We start from the raw sequence: 15,301 nt of genomic DNA on the forward strand, positions 1-15,301 counted from the left end.
TTACAATTTAAAAATTTAAAAAAAATTTTTTAATTTAAAAATCAAATTTTAATTAAATTAAAAATCAGTTTCATAAGAAGGAACAACAACAAAGTCAATTATCTGTACGATCGTTTCGGAAATCCGTGCTTTTTATTTGTGGTATACATGAAGTTATGTAGAACAATTATATATAGTTTTTTTGGTAAGCACGGTCTCCTCATCAGCAAATTTAGGAGGATTTTTATTGAAATTAAAAGACACCATAAATAAACCTAGCATTAAAAGTAAGGCAGATGAATCTGAAAAAATTGAAATAAAAGGTTTGGATTTAAAATTTATAAGAAAATTAATATAGGTTAGAGATAGAAATGAGTAGAAAAAATATATATTTTTGAATTTACATAATAAATTTGATTTAAAAATATATAGAGATAGTTACCTTTTAGTTTTTCTTTTTTTGAAATCAGGAACTGTGTTTAAAGTAGTCATTTAGATGTTTGCTATAGCTTTTTATTTTATTGAATGATGAATTTTAAAAGGGCGACGCTCGTGCAGTAAATTGTTTCCGTTAGCGTATTTTGGTTTAAAGACGCTACAGTTAATATATATAGAGAGAGAATATTTATTTTGCAAGTTTTTAAGGGGAGATAATTGTCATGTATTATTGACTTTATTTATTATTTGATTTACGGGTCTAAGGGAGGTAATTGGTCTAACTTAATTTATTAAAAAAAAAAAAAAAAAAAATTGTAATCTATTTTTACTAATGAGTAATTTTTAATGATTTAAGGTGGTTTATATTTATTAAATTTAAACCAACGTTTATGATTACATGTCAGAGCTCGTGTTTTGAATTTAATAGTTTGGTTGTATTTTTTATATCTTCATATTTTAAAATTTTTAGGGTTTCTTTTGTACATAGTGCACAAAATTTATCTCCTGGTTTATATGATTTGCAAGTCTCAATTATTTGCCTTTTTAAGTTGAAAGAAATATTGCTATTTTTTAGTTGCCAAATATAGTTGGATAGAGTAGTTTGGTTTGATAGAGAGTTATTTTTAAAAGAATGTTTGTGCGTTGAAATTCTATGTTTTATTAGGCCAGATGTGGAACCACTATATATTACCTCTTGATTATTGTGATTATTTTCCGTTAGGTCTATTGTTGGATTATTATGTGGTGGGTTGATTAGTAATTGATCGGTAGATTGATTTAAGTTGGTGTTATTATTTAATCTGGTAGTTGAGTTATGGCTGTTAATAGGTTCTTGTAGATTTGGAGTTTTTGATACTGTGCAGCTATAGATAACATTTTTAATTTTACATGAGCCTTGTAGGGGACATTTATTTTTTCTTCTACAGTTACAGTCCGATGTATTTTGTATAGTTGTATTTTGTAGTTTATTAATTTTCTTATTATTAGAGCTAATTATTTTCTGATGAAGGTTAGGCATAGTAGAGTAAGAGACTTTAATCGTGTTCTTATTGAAAATTTTATTATATCTATGGGGGGCTTTAAAGTTCTTATCTAATATTTTAAAAAATTCTCTGGCTATGTTTGTTTCTAGGTTTTTGGAATACGGGGGGTTGAACCATAGGATCTCCTTGTGTCTATTCTTACGTTTACGGGTTTTAGTTTGCTGTTTATTTGTATTATTATCTAATATTTGTAGTTTGGTTTTATCTTTTTTTGTCTCTTGGTTATTTTTCTTAACTCGTATACGGGAAGACATTGCCATATTATATGTTATTACGCTCTTAATAGGTTTATTTTTAATGCAGTTTATGTTTCTATCATTTTCATTTATGAATTTAATTTGTGAATTATATCCAGAGTTTTTAAGGGCTTCATTATAGTATTTTTCATTTTTGGTAAATATTGATTTAGTAGAAGACAGTCTAGAAATTCTTAGAGTGATATTGGGAACTATTGATTTTAATATTGATTTAGGGTGGTTTGATTGATTGTGGACATATAGAAGTGATTGGTTAGGTTTATGGTATGGTTCAAAGGTAGAATTTTCAAGATTTAAGGTTATGTCTAAGAAATTAACAATTTTTTTATTAGGGTCGATTTTTATACTAAGTCCATAATTTTTAAATAATTTATGTAGAGCTTTAATTGCTTTTTCATAATTTTTATTAGTAGAATTCGTTATGAAAAGTGCATCATCTCTATATAGGCCTCCTTCAAGTTTGAATTGTTTATGGAGTATACAATGTATTTCATTTAAAAGGAAAAGGCTAACTAGATCAGTGACCTGAGTCGAGTCCGTCGATCCCATTAAAATGTTGAAGTGGTTAGGGGTATTTTTCCTGGTCCAATATTTATTATCAAATGTTATTAAAGACTGTCTAGCTATAAGTATTAGTTTAATTTCGTCTTGAGTTATATTAGTTAATTTTCGTGCCATTAATAGAGATTTATTAAGTAGGATAGGTGATATAGATTGGTAATATGATTCAATGTCAAAAGAAAGAAATTTAATATTATTTTTATTTTGAATATTAGAAAACCAGTCGATTACTTGGTTGGAAGATTGCCATAGTGGGTATTTTATTATGGATTTAATTTTGGGGATAATTCTATCTAATATGTTTTTACTAACCAGTCCTATATCTGATTTCGAGGGGCAAATGAGTCTAATAGTAGGGTTAATATTGAAGCCGTGTTTGTGGTCTTTTAAAGTAAATCTCAGGGTACCTGGTACCGTTATTTCTGTGTATTTATCTATTTTAAGTTTAGTTAAAATGTTTTTTGCATCATTATTTATTTTATTTAGTGCTGATTTATTAGTAGTTTTATAATTTTTATTAAGTTCTTTATATATTAGATTTTTATATTGTATATAGTCCATTGTGTAGAAATTTCCAGTTTTATCTGCTGGTACTATGAGTTTATTTTGGTGGCTTATAGAAATAGATTTTGAAAATTTATTTATTTTTTTAAGTGTTGGAGTGATATATTTTTTATTTTTCTTAAATTTAATATTTTTAATCAGGTTGATTAAGTCATTTTCAAAATTTTCAGTGTCTATGTTTCTTTTAGGGTTTTTGTATGTTTTTAGTCTGTAGTATTTCGCTGCTTTTCTTTCTTCATTGTCTTGTCTGAGGATGGTTTCTTTTATTTCTCCAGGTTGGTGGTGTATTGGTTTTGTGGTTTCATTTTGGTAATTATCAAAATGGTAAGCTTTCCATCTCAAGTTCCTTATAAATGTATTTATACTTGTAATTAAGCTGGTTATAAAGGTGCCTTTAGGGGGTATGGGGATGCATTTAGTTGATAATTGTATGTCCTTCTTATGAAACATATCTACAATTACGTATATAAACTCAACCTGTTATAGGGAGCTAATAATTTAAAGATTAGAATAATAGTCTAAAGAGCTAAGTGTATTTTAATGTAACAGTGAAATTACTAGTTTAATCACAGTTCCTGATTTCAAAAAAAGAAAAACTAAAAGGTAACTATCTCTATATATTTTTAAATCAAATTTATTATGTAAATTCAAAAATATATATTTTTTCTACTCATTTCTATCTCTAACCTATATTAATTTTCTTATAAATTTTAAATCCAAACCTTTTATTTCAATTTTTTCAGATTCATCTGCCTTACTTTTAATGCTAGGTTTATTTATGGTGTCTTTTAATTTCAATAAAAATCCTCCTAAATTTGCTGATGAGGAGACCGTGCTTACCAAAAAACTATGTATAATTGTTCTACATAACTTCATGTATACCACAGATAAAAAGCACGGATTTCCGAAACGATCGTACAGATAATTGACTTTGTTGTTGTTCCTTCTTATGAAACTGATTTTTAATTTAATTAAAATTTGATTTTTAAATTTAAAAAATTTTTTTTAAATTTTTAAATTGTAAATCACATTACTTAATATTGAATTAGCTCTAGGACATTTAACTATCGAGCTTATTATATATCTAAATTACAACGAGCATTTCCTGTATTTTAATTAAACTAGTAATTTCACTGTTACATTAAAGTACACTTAGCTCTTTAGACTATTATTCTAATCTCCTTTAAATTATATATATATATATATATATATATATATATATATTTATAATATAATAATATATATAATTAAAGCCTCCCTTTTTGGGTTGAGCACTTTGTAAATATATTTTCACCCGATGCATATTTAAAGCGATTAAGCGAAGCCCACTATTAATTTGTTTGTAAACAGGCTGATGGTTCAAGCACTTTGCGATGGGAGGGTGTGGATTTAATACACACTCTAGGAGAAATATTTACGGCACTGATTCGTAGCCGAATGGTGAGAGCTGCCAACTGTCAATGCGACGGTTGTAGGTTCAATCCACGGCTGGGGAGAGGTGTTTGTCTAGTCGCACTGATGAGTTGTGATACAACGAAACAGTACTATATATATATGCACACACACACACTACCACAAATGAGTTGATGTTTTTTTTTTCTAAGGGAAAAAATTGTTCAGTTTTAAATTGCAGTTTATTAGAACAATTAAAACAAGTCCTTTATCTCTCTTGTAGCTACACATTTATCCATGCTCTTACACTGTATTCATTCAACCATTCTCTCGTATTTCTTAAGATCTCTAAGCATTTAAAAAAATGTGGGATTTAAAATTTTTTTTTTTTTTTCCAGCCTAGCCATCCAGTTTATATTTTTGCCTGTACACACGGCAAACACTCATGTAAATTAAACGGCCATATAAAGTTGCTAGCAAATAAAGTGGGATCAGAATTATTGTTGGGACGATAAAGTGAAAATATCAGAACTTGTTGCGCTATCAGAATCAGAAAATTTTGTGCCTATTTTCTGATGCCAAAAACGATTCTTTGGACTGTTTTTTCAAATATTGTTTTTGCTTAAAACTTAATTTTCCATACTTTCTTACTTACTTGAGCCCCTGGTGGGGCATAGGCCATCCACAACTGCCCGCCAACGTCCATGGTCCTGGGCAATTTGCTCCAACTCCCTCCAGGAGTAGCCGGTCAGTTTAGCATCTGCCTCCAGGTCTCTTCTCCAGATGTTTTTTGGTCGGCCTTTTTTCCTCTTTCCCTGAGGGTTTCAGGTCAGGGCCTGGCGTGTGATATTCGTTTGTTGTTTCTTCAGGGTGTGTCTGATCCATCGCCATCTCCTTCTTCTGATCTCTTCTTCTGCTGGTACTTGGTTAGTTCTCTCCCAGTGATCTGCATTACTGATGGTAGTTGGCCAGTGGATCCTTCGCATTCTTCGAAGGCACGAGTTTTATGAAAGCCTACCTAGCAGGGCAATGTTGTATCGGCGCATCTCTGCTGACACTTGTGCTGCCTCCCCTGCTTCATACATGGTTTTGAAATTTTTGTGGTTGTCCTGGTCGATAAGAAGGTTTTCAGCACTGAAGTATCCTTTCGGCTTTGACCACAGCATGTCATTCTTTCTGCAGGTGCAGAAGCTTCCTCTCCCAGAACCAAAGTTTCTTGGGGTTTTGTTGTAGATGCTTTTGTAGCAAGTTCTTTTTTCCGGGGTGAGAGTGTTGGCTCCATGCCCAACCTCCCCCAGAAGGTAGGTGGAGTGCTCTTAGTCTGGCCTCTACCCATCGACCTGTCCGGCATGGATGGCCCTGTCAGGAGATGAATCTCCCGCCGGTTTAGCTCTTGGGGTCATTAAGCACACAAGCTTCCCAACCAACTTCAAGGTTGCACTCCCTTTGGGAAGTTAATTTTCCATGGCTCATATTAATGATAAATTTTTATTGATTTTAAACTACCAGTAATGTTAAAATAGATATATGCCTCACCTCACAAGTGTATTTGTTATGTGTACAAATATATATATATTACATGGTTAATCCAAAAATTTAATAACTAAATGTTTAGAGGTTTTAAAAGAATTGGAACTGTGAATTATATTGGAATCGTCTCTTCACAAATCAAAATGTTTCACCGTCAATTCTTGTAAAGAGTAACTACAAGAATTAACCATGGAATATTCTGATCTCATTTTTTATCAACCCAATGGATATTCTGATGTTGTGTAAATGTGTATAAGGCTTTATTGTCAGTTGCACCCTCCCCCCCATCGCACCCAATAGTCAAACCTCATTTAATTTTTTCATTCCTTTTCAATTAACATTTGCTTGAATACTATTAAGTATATTATTTATTCCCACATCTTACTTCCCCGCCCCTACACACACATTCCTTAATAATTGTTCTTGACAAAATCTCGGTTTTGATTTGTGGAAAGCTGGCTGACTGGGTGAACAGTGGAACAAGTCTATCCCCCTTCCTTTCCAAAAGCTATTTACTTTGATAAGATCGGTAACTTAATGCAATGGAAATGTTTTTGTTTTGTTTTCCTTTTTACTTATAACTACATATGCAAATATGTGTTTGCATTCTTTAAAATGGTTGGAGTATGGAAAGCAAAGAAAAATGTTTGAAGAGTCCAATTAACAGAACTTTATGCTCTCGTATTTTTGACATTTCTTTTTCTTAGACTGAAAAAAAAATATGAGAAAGTATGATGGAAAATAGGGAAAAATGAATGTATATATTCCAAAGAAATGGTCATGTAAAATTTATGTGTGCTGGAGAATGGAAAATACTTCAAATTTATTGCATTATGTTTTTGAATTTTTGAGATAAGCATTGGTGATATGGATTATTCAGACTAGTATTCTCATTGGAAAAGCCCATGGTTAAAGTAGTTGGTAAAATTCAGTTGTAAGTTACATTCTTCTGAAGGTTTTAGGTTCAATCCTCAGTGCGAGTTACACTCAAAAATACAATTACGAATTACTTAGCAATTCTAACCAGTCATGACTGAAAGAATGGAGCTTGCTACCTCTATGTATTAAATAATGGTTTCCATTCAGAATTTCATGTAAATTCCTGAGTTTGACAGGAAGATTCTTGAGTTCAACAAGTTACACTTGACGAAATTTGGCAGTTACATTGACCGAAATATGAAAAAGATAAGAACAATAGTCCGAATAGTCCAAATAATATGAATTATGCATAACAGACTAATGAAAGGGACCTTGAACTCTGACAAAGGGATCAGTTCGAAATTCTATACAGATTCCCAAGTTCAATAAAATATAAGAAAAAAAAACCGAATGCACACATATTCAAAGCAACAGCAGAAACCTTAGAAAATGACCCTCAGTCTGTAGTGGAATTAGGATTAGGCTGTAAGTGAATGGTAACATTTAATGCTACTAAGACTAAGCTTCTTTCCTTTAACAATTACAAAAAAAACACTTCTCAACCATTGATTGCCATGACAAACAATAGCTTACCTGAGAACCTCTCTAGAAAACTCATTCATAAACAACATGAATTTAAACAAGGTTGCTGCAAAAATGGTGGGCTCCCTCTACTCTTCTAGAAAATTACTCACACCAGAAATGATCCTATATATTTATAAAAGCACAAGTCGCCCATTCATGGAGTATCATTGCCACATTTGGGCTGGTGCACTAGTCTTTAATTCTAAGACACGGTCCAAAAAAATGTATCAAATCTGCACTGTCGGTCATACCTCTCTCTCACCGTTAAAATGTTGCATCACTGTGCCTGTTTTTCTAAGTACTTTAATAGAATATGCTCTAATAAACTCATAGCACTTGTCCCCTCGATGTACATACTCCCTCCCCCGACTAACCCAACAAGCAGCAAAATCCCACCACTTCACTATTGAGGTCTCCACATGCTTGAAAGCCTTCTACTCTAATAATTTCTCTCTGACTACATTGGAATTCCCTCCGTTCTGGCTTCCCTGACTGTACTTACCTGGAGAAGTTTAAATGTAATGTGAACAAACCTCTCTTTGCTTATCTCATCTCATCACAGTTTCCTGTTAGAAATTATTTCAAATAGTAGCCCCTTATATTCCAAGCAGAAATGTGCCCCACGTAGTAGCCCCTTGCATTCCAAGCGAAAACATGCCCTACGTAGTAGCACCTTGCATTCCAAGCGAAAACATGCCCCACATAGTAGCCCCTTGCATTCCAAGCGAAAACATGCCCCACATAGTAGCCCCTTGCATTCCAAGCGAAAACATGCCCCATGTAGTAGCCCCTTGCATTCCAAGCAGAAATGTGCCCCACGTAGTAGCCCCTTGCATTCCAAGCAGAAATGTGCCCCACGTAGTAGCCCCTTGCATTCCAAGCAGAAATGTGCCCCACGTAGTAGCCCCTTGCATTCCAAGCAGAAATGTGCCCCACGTAGTAGCCCCTTGCATTCCAAGCAGAAATGTGCCCCACGTAGTAGCCCCTTGCATTCCAAGCAGAAATGTGCCCCACGTAGTAGCCCCTTGCATTCCAAGCAGAAATGTGCCCCACGTAGTAGCCCCTTGCATTCCAAGCAGAAATTTGCCCCACGTAGTAGCCCCTTGCATTCCAAGCAGAAATGTGCCCCACGTAGTAGCCCCTTGCATTCCAAGCAGAAATGTGCCCCACATAGTAGCCCCTTGCATTCCAAGCAGAAATGTGCCCCACGTAGTAGCCCCTTGCATTCCAAGCAGAAATGTGCCCCACATAGTAGCCCCTTGCATTCCAAGCAGAAATTTGCCCCACGTAGTAGCCCCTTGCATTCCAAGCAGAAATGTGCTCCACATAGTAGCCCCTTGCATTCCAAGCAGAAATGTGCCCCACGTAGTAGCCCCTTGCATTCCAAGCAGAAATGTGCCCCATGTAGTAGCCCCTTGCATTCCAAGCAGAAATGTGCCCCACGTAGTAGCCCCTTGCATTCCAAGCAGAAATGTGCCCCACGTAGTAGCCCCTTGCATTCCAAGCAGAAATGTGCCCCACGTAGTAGCCCCTTGCATTCCAAGCAGAAATGTGCCCCACATAGTAGCCCCTTGCATTCCAAGCAGAAATGTGCTCCACATAGTAGCCCCTTGCATTCCAAGCAGAAATGTGCCCCACGTAGTAGCCCCTTGCATTCCAAGCAGAAATGTGCCCCATGTAGTAGCCCCTTGCATTCCAAGCAGAAATGTGCCCCACGTAGTAGCCCCTTGCATTCCAAGCAGAAATGTGCCCCACGTAGTAGCCCCTTGCATTCCAAGCAGAAATGTGCCCCACGTAGTAGCCCCTTGCATTCCAAGCAGAAATGTGCTCCACATAGTAGCCCCTTGCATTCCAAGCAGAAATGTGCCCCACGTAGTAGCCCCTTGCATTCCAAGCAGAAATGTGCCCCATGTAGTAGCCCCTTGCATTCCAAGCAGAAATGTGCCCCACGTAGTAGCCCCTTGCATTCCAAGCAGAAATGTGCCCCACGTAGTAGCCCCTTGCATTCCAAGCAGAAATGTGCCCCACGTAGTAGCCCCTTGCATTCCAAGCAGAAATGTGCCCCACATAGTAGCCCCTTGCATTCCAAGCAGAAATGTGCTCCACATAGTAGCCCCTTCCATTCCAAGTGGAAATGTGCTCCACATAGTAGCCCCTTGCATTCCAAGCAGAAATGTGCCCCACGTAGTAGCCCCTTGCATTCCAAGCAGAAATGTGCCCCATGTAGTAGCCCCTTGCATTCCAAGCAGAAATGTGCCCCACGTAGTAGCCCCTTGCATTCCAAGCAGAAATGTGCCCCACGTAGTAGCCCCTTGCATTCCAAGCAGAAATGTGCCCCACGTAGTAGCCCCTTGCATTCCAAGCAGAAATGTGCTCCACATAGTAGCCCCTTGCATTCCAAGCAGAAATGTGCCCCACGTAGTAGCCCCTTGCATTCCAAGCAGAAATGTGCCCCATGTAGTAGCCCCTTGCATTCCAAGCAGAAATGTGCCCCACGTAGTAGCCCCTTGCATTCCAAGCAGAAATGTGCCCCACGTAGTAGCCCCTTGCATTCCAAGCAGAAATGTGCCCCACGTAGTAGCCCCTTGCATTCCAAGCAGAAATGTGCTCCACATAGTAGCCCCTTGCATTCCAAGCAGAAATGTGCCCCACGTAGTAGCCCCTTGCATTCCAAGCAGAAATGTGCCCCATGTAGTAGCCCCTTGCATTCCAAGCAGAAATGTGCCCCACGTAGTAGCCCCTTGCATTCCAAGCAGAAATGTGCCCCACGTAGTAGCCCCTTGCATTCCAAGCAGAAATGTGCCCCACGTAGTAGCCCCTTGCATTCCAAGCAGAAATGTGCCCCACATAGTAGCCCCTTGCATTCCAAGCAGAAATGTGCCCCACATAGTAGCCCCTTGCATTCCAAGCAGAAATGTGCTCCACATAGTAGCCCCTTCCATTCCAAGTGGAAGAGGTGAATGAAGATAGAAAAAAAATTTCCTACAATTCTGACAAATTGATTCTCATCTTTTTAACCTACCCTTAATTTCACTTCTTGTATTTTAAGTCCGACAAAATAATGAGATGCTTCCAACTCCATTTCCACATATTAAGCAGTGAAATTTTCCATTTTCTGAAGCCTCTCCAATATTATAACTAGTGCTCATCACTTTGGTTTTGATAATATTCAATATCAGATTTTCTATAGCATACCTCAAAGCTTTCAACTTTACATACAAACCTTCCATTATTGTACACACAAGCACTAAAGGCATTAGCATAAAACAACTCTTCTTGACATCCTGTATGAAATCCTTTGGACAACACTTCTAAGACACAGATGAAAGGCAACTCTGCACAGATCATTTAACAACAGTTATCACTTAATATGCTGTTAATTCTAACGTGACTTTAAGCATAAGGATTGATTATTTGTATTATTAAACGCAAATATTATATACACAGTAATAATATGTAGTAATAAATAGTGATAAACTATGATAATAAGTACTAAGATTGTACAACTAGAAAATAAAATGGGGTTCATATTAGAATTGCTCACAAACATCCGTGGCATAGTGGATAAAGTACTTGTTCAAATTCAGTTGTAGATGTTAATTGAAAAGTTAAGGACTATAAAATATGTATATAAAGAAGAATATAAATACATAAAATAACCGACTCGGACAATAGCTTACGAAGAGAATATATTTTATTTGAGCTCCTTCTAGCTATTTATATATACAGTAATGACAGCTATACAACTTCTATTTGGAAACCGCCTCACTGGCTGTGAGAGTCTCCCCTCCTTTCACTGTATACAACAATTTTAGATCCTCAAAACTCCCTAAGCTAGGAATATCTTTATAAGATTTTTCTTTTTTTTTTCTTCCTTTATTTATCATCCTATTAGTTTGTTTTAAGCGTTCTATGTTTTCCTGTTTTAGCATTGAACTTAACTCACTAATGTCATAACTAAGATCTGGTCTGGTTTGGTGGCTAACCAAATAAGTTGACCGATCAATTGCCTGGTTTCAGTAATTTCTGTTGAAGATGTTGCATCTTTCAAATTCCTGCCTGCTTTTAATGGAATGCATATTCGTCATAGCTGTTCCATCCATAATTTAACATCATTCCTGTTTTTCTTTATGCTTAATCCTATACTTGAACTCTGCAAATTCTTCAGATTTGACCTTGAACAAATGATGAATCCTGTCCATAACTCTGCTTTGAAAGATCTCTGAACCTGCAAAGCAAAAATCATAAACATGAGTAACGGTAATACCATGCAATTTATTTATTTACAAACTTCATTGCTGTTGTTTCATCATATTTTGGCCAACTCATCCTCCTGCCTTCTTCAGGTGAGTAACCACAATGGAATAGGAAGGCTGAGTCTCTTAACTGTATCCTCAGTAATTACTCCCTTCCATAGTTGTTGTTGTTCTCACCACGTTTTGGCTAACTAATCCTCTAGCCTGCTTTGGGTAGGATTGAAACTGCTATCTTCAGACAATGCTCACTAGGAACTATTGAGATTCAACCACGGGCCCCGAAGGGACGATCAAGGTTGGAGTTTTTGCTCTTATAAATCAAAGTTTTTGTTTTCATCTGTCGAATGGTATTATATCTTATTTTTATGGGAATACTTTTGAAGGAAGATGAGTATAAGTCTGCAAATCTCCATATATAATATTTTGATTGCAGAACTTTCTCTGGACCAAAATATCAACAACAGATGCCACATACAAATTCAATACATCTACTCTGACAGTCACTATCTTATGTAGCTTATGACCACCATTTCTGTCACATTCATTTGTGATAATAAAATGCGACATTACATCTGATGAGCAACACCATCATAATCGGCACATCTACAGAGGAAGAAGTTCCTAGTTTTCTCTCAATATTTAGTGCTCCCCAACTACTAGTTGAGATCGGGTCAAATTCTATTTTTTTTTCTATGATATTGTCCTTGTACTACCATTAACTGGTTTTTACATACATACACATAACATAATTTTTCCATTTTTCCATTCACAAATAAGTCTCCCCTGCCTGATACCGTCCATTGTGATTGGCGGGGCTCTGACCATTCTTATATTCGGGATTAACAGTATTTGCGTCAATAAACGAACGCTAACCTACCATTCAAATATCGCATCAGAATGATACCTATTTTTCCCCTTGGACTACATTGCTGCAGTCTTTTTCTTGGATTATGCCGACAAAATACACCAGACTTTTAATATACAAAAAAAATACATTGGTTCTTTGTTTTTACATGATTTTTCGCTATTTAAAATTACTACTACATGGCAAAATCTCTGTAGATGTTGGACACACAGACACGTCAGCTTCAGAGAAGTAGATTTGTTTATCGTGTGCACGTCTTTATATGTACAAAATTAATTGTCTTCGCAAAATGTAATCATGATTTATGTAATCAGGAAATTTATAAAAGTCATCAATTAAAAGAAATTTTAGGAGGTGGACTTATGGTATAAAACTACCTTATAAAAAAAAATCAGTAAGAAAATAAAAGTAAATAATCAAAAGCAGTAAAAGTTATTAATTTATTAGTTATAAGTTTTTTGGTTCGTTTTTGTAATGAGGTCCATTTGCTCAGTATAGGCCGCCAGTTTTCGTAAAAAAAAAACAGTAAAAGTTATGAATCATTTAGGGTAGGTTGCTTTCGTGGTCGTTTTGGTTACTAACTTCTATACACTTGGTATAATCCGGTGACTTTCATTGTTTACTGAGCGAGACTCGCAGAGATACAGGATGTAAACTACAGAAGATGTATGTATGAGAGAGAGACAGTTGGGAAGAATATATATATATATATATATACTTTCCAACTCTCTCTCTAAGGGTATTTTATACAATGAAAAAAAAACAGTTTATCACATGAATTCCTTCTTAGAAAAAACTTAAATTTTGTCTTTTGGGGAGGAAGGGGGGCATTTTAAAAAACTGAGCAACATGTGGCTGAGTATGGCTAGTAAATGAATACAGAAATTATTCACCAATAAATAAAAATATTATACCATTTGGTATGAACCTGACCAAAGAAAAACGAAAACTTGGATTTTAGAGCAAAAAATTCAACCTTGATTGCCCCTCTTGGGCCTGTGGCACAGTGGATATAGACATTGAATCTCTACAGTTCCAGGTGAGCATTGTTTGAAGATAGTGGTTTCAATCCTAACCAAAGAAGGCTAGAGGATTAGTTGGTCAAAACATGGTAAGACAGCAACTATTCCCCATCTCCCGATAACCTTGAGCCTCTGGAGGGTCATAGGCTATCCACAACTTTGGTTTTTTTTCTTTTGTAATGAGTTCTTTTTTTGGGGTGAGAGTGCTGGCCTTACACCCAACCTTCCCAGAAGGTACATGCAGCACCTAGCCTTCCCAAATGGTCACCTATATGGTACTGGCCAGACTCAACGTTGCTTAACTTCAGTGATCTGGCAAGAAACGGTGTGTCAACGTGATTGTACCGTACTTAGACAACAACTATGGAAGGCAGTAATTACTGAGGATATAGTTACGAGACTCTGTATTCCTATCTTGCCGTGGTTAATCACCTGAAGAAGGCCTGGAGGAATAGTTAGCCAAAATGTGGTGAACCAACAACTATGAAGATGAGGATAACAGTCCACAAATAAAATAAGTACACAAATTACTCATCTCCAAAGATTTCAATAAAAAGAATATATAATATATAATATATTATATATAATATATAATACCATGCAATTTGTTTCCAAAGTTCCATGTAAATGTAACTTGATCCTATTTAGAAACCGCTGCTCCTAACTTCAACAATTCCTCCTCCTTGAGTGCCAGGTACAAGGACCTTGATGCATCTGTCAAGCCATATACACACTTGGAGAGCTTCCATATTGGCTTCTTTAAGAGGATCCAAATAGTCCAATCGGTCTCATGCTTTACTCTGTAAAAATGCTGCTTTTATGTCCATAGACTTACAAACTCAATAGTTAGATACCATTATGGCCAAACCTAACATAGACTTTCTTTAAAGCATGTTGGAGAATTGTTTCTTATATTACTGACATCCCTTTCCTGAAAGCCTCTTACCTAGCTTTATAAACTTGTGTGCCATTGAGGTTTTTATTTGTATAAACCCATCTTGTAGATATCTTGGGTTGGCCTTAGTCAGGCACTTGGGTGTAAACTTTATTTTCAATTCGGCTTTGGAGTTTATTTCTTGCTATTTCGATGTCATGATTAGAAGAGGAGGCTTCATCCTCATTTATTTCACTTCATTTTCTTTCCATTTCAATACACTATGATCAAAGCCCAGTCAAAATTGTTCAGCTTGTTCCATAGCCACATTCATTAAATGTTTGTTTTTACCTGCAACTTTGCTTGACCTACTTTTAACATTCAATGTTCAACATTCTGAATCCTCATCATTAGTTTGTATTTAATAGATTATCCTTGTTAGAGAAGCAGTTGTTTTTACAATAGGATTTTATTTTGTTAGTACAGGTTTCTCATGCGCAATTTGATGTTGTGCAATGCTCCTGATTCTTCATCAATATCGTTCTCCTCAGGCATTGATATGTTTGAAGATCTTTCAGGCTAATTTTGTGACTCATTTGCAGAGGAACTTTGATAATCTTCTGGATGAGACACTTAACGACAGGAGTGCACTCTTACATATGTGCCTCCATGTTTGACCAGTACCTGCTTGTGCTACCAACCTAGGACAATTCCTGGACCAAATCATCTATTGACAGAGATTTCTCTTGTAAAATGCATCACCATTTTTATATGATTGTGTCATACCAATCCTAACTTGATGACAAAGTACATATCTTAATTTTCCCAAAGACTCACACATTATGAATTATTTTTTAGCTGCATCCATGGCATTGAGGTTACTAACAACAATCTTGCTAGTAGAAACATCTTCTAATGTAGGAAATCTGTCCTTCAAAACAGGACAGCTTTGGATTCCTACTGAAACCAAGTTGATTAGGACTGAATCCGTAAGCATTATATATTTATTCGCACTTA

At 35.8% G+C, this 15,301-nt stretch overlaps 1 protein-coding gene and 1 long non-coding RNA gene across 7 annotated transcripts in view; one reads left to right on the top strand and one right to left on the bottom strand.

Annotated features, from left to right (window-relative positions):
• LOC145283070 (uncharacterized) overlaps window positions 1-15,301 on the top strand; it is a 202,454-nt gene that overhangs the window by 75,957 nt on the left and 111,196 nt on the right. The gene's annotated exons all lie outside the window — the stretch shown is intronic.
• LOC145282916 (uncharacterized) overlaps window positions 10,956-15,301 on the bottom strand; it is a 32,195-nt gene continuing 27,849 nt past the window's right edge. Inside the window, exon 2 of the long non-coding RNA XR_013868613.1 lies at window positions 10,956-11,495. This is a non-coding gene — a long non-coding RNA (uncharacterized LOC145282916). The remainder of the gene's footprint in view (window positions 11,496-15,301) is intronic.

Source organism: Euprymna scolopes, chromosome 1 (genome assembly GCF_053919585.1).
Source record: "Euprymna scolopes isolate OS-2025 chromosome 1, ASM5391958v1, whole genome shotgun sequence".
Taxonomy (NCBI): domain Eukaryota; kingdom Metazoa; phylum Mollusca; class Cephalopoda; order Sepiida; family Sepiolidae; genus Euprymna; species Euprymna scolopes.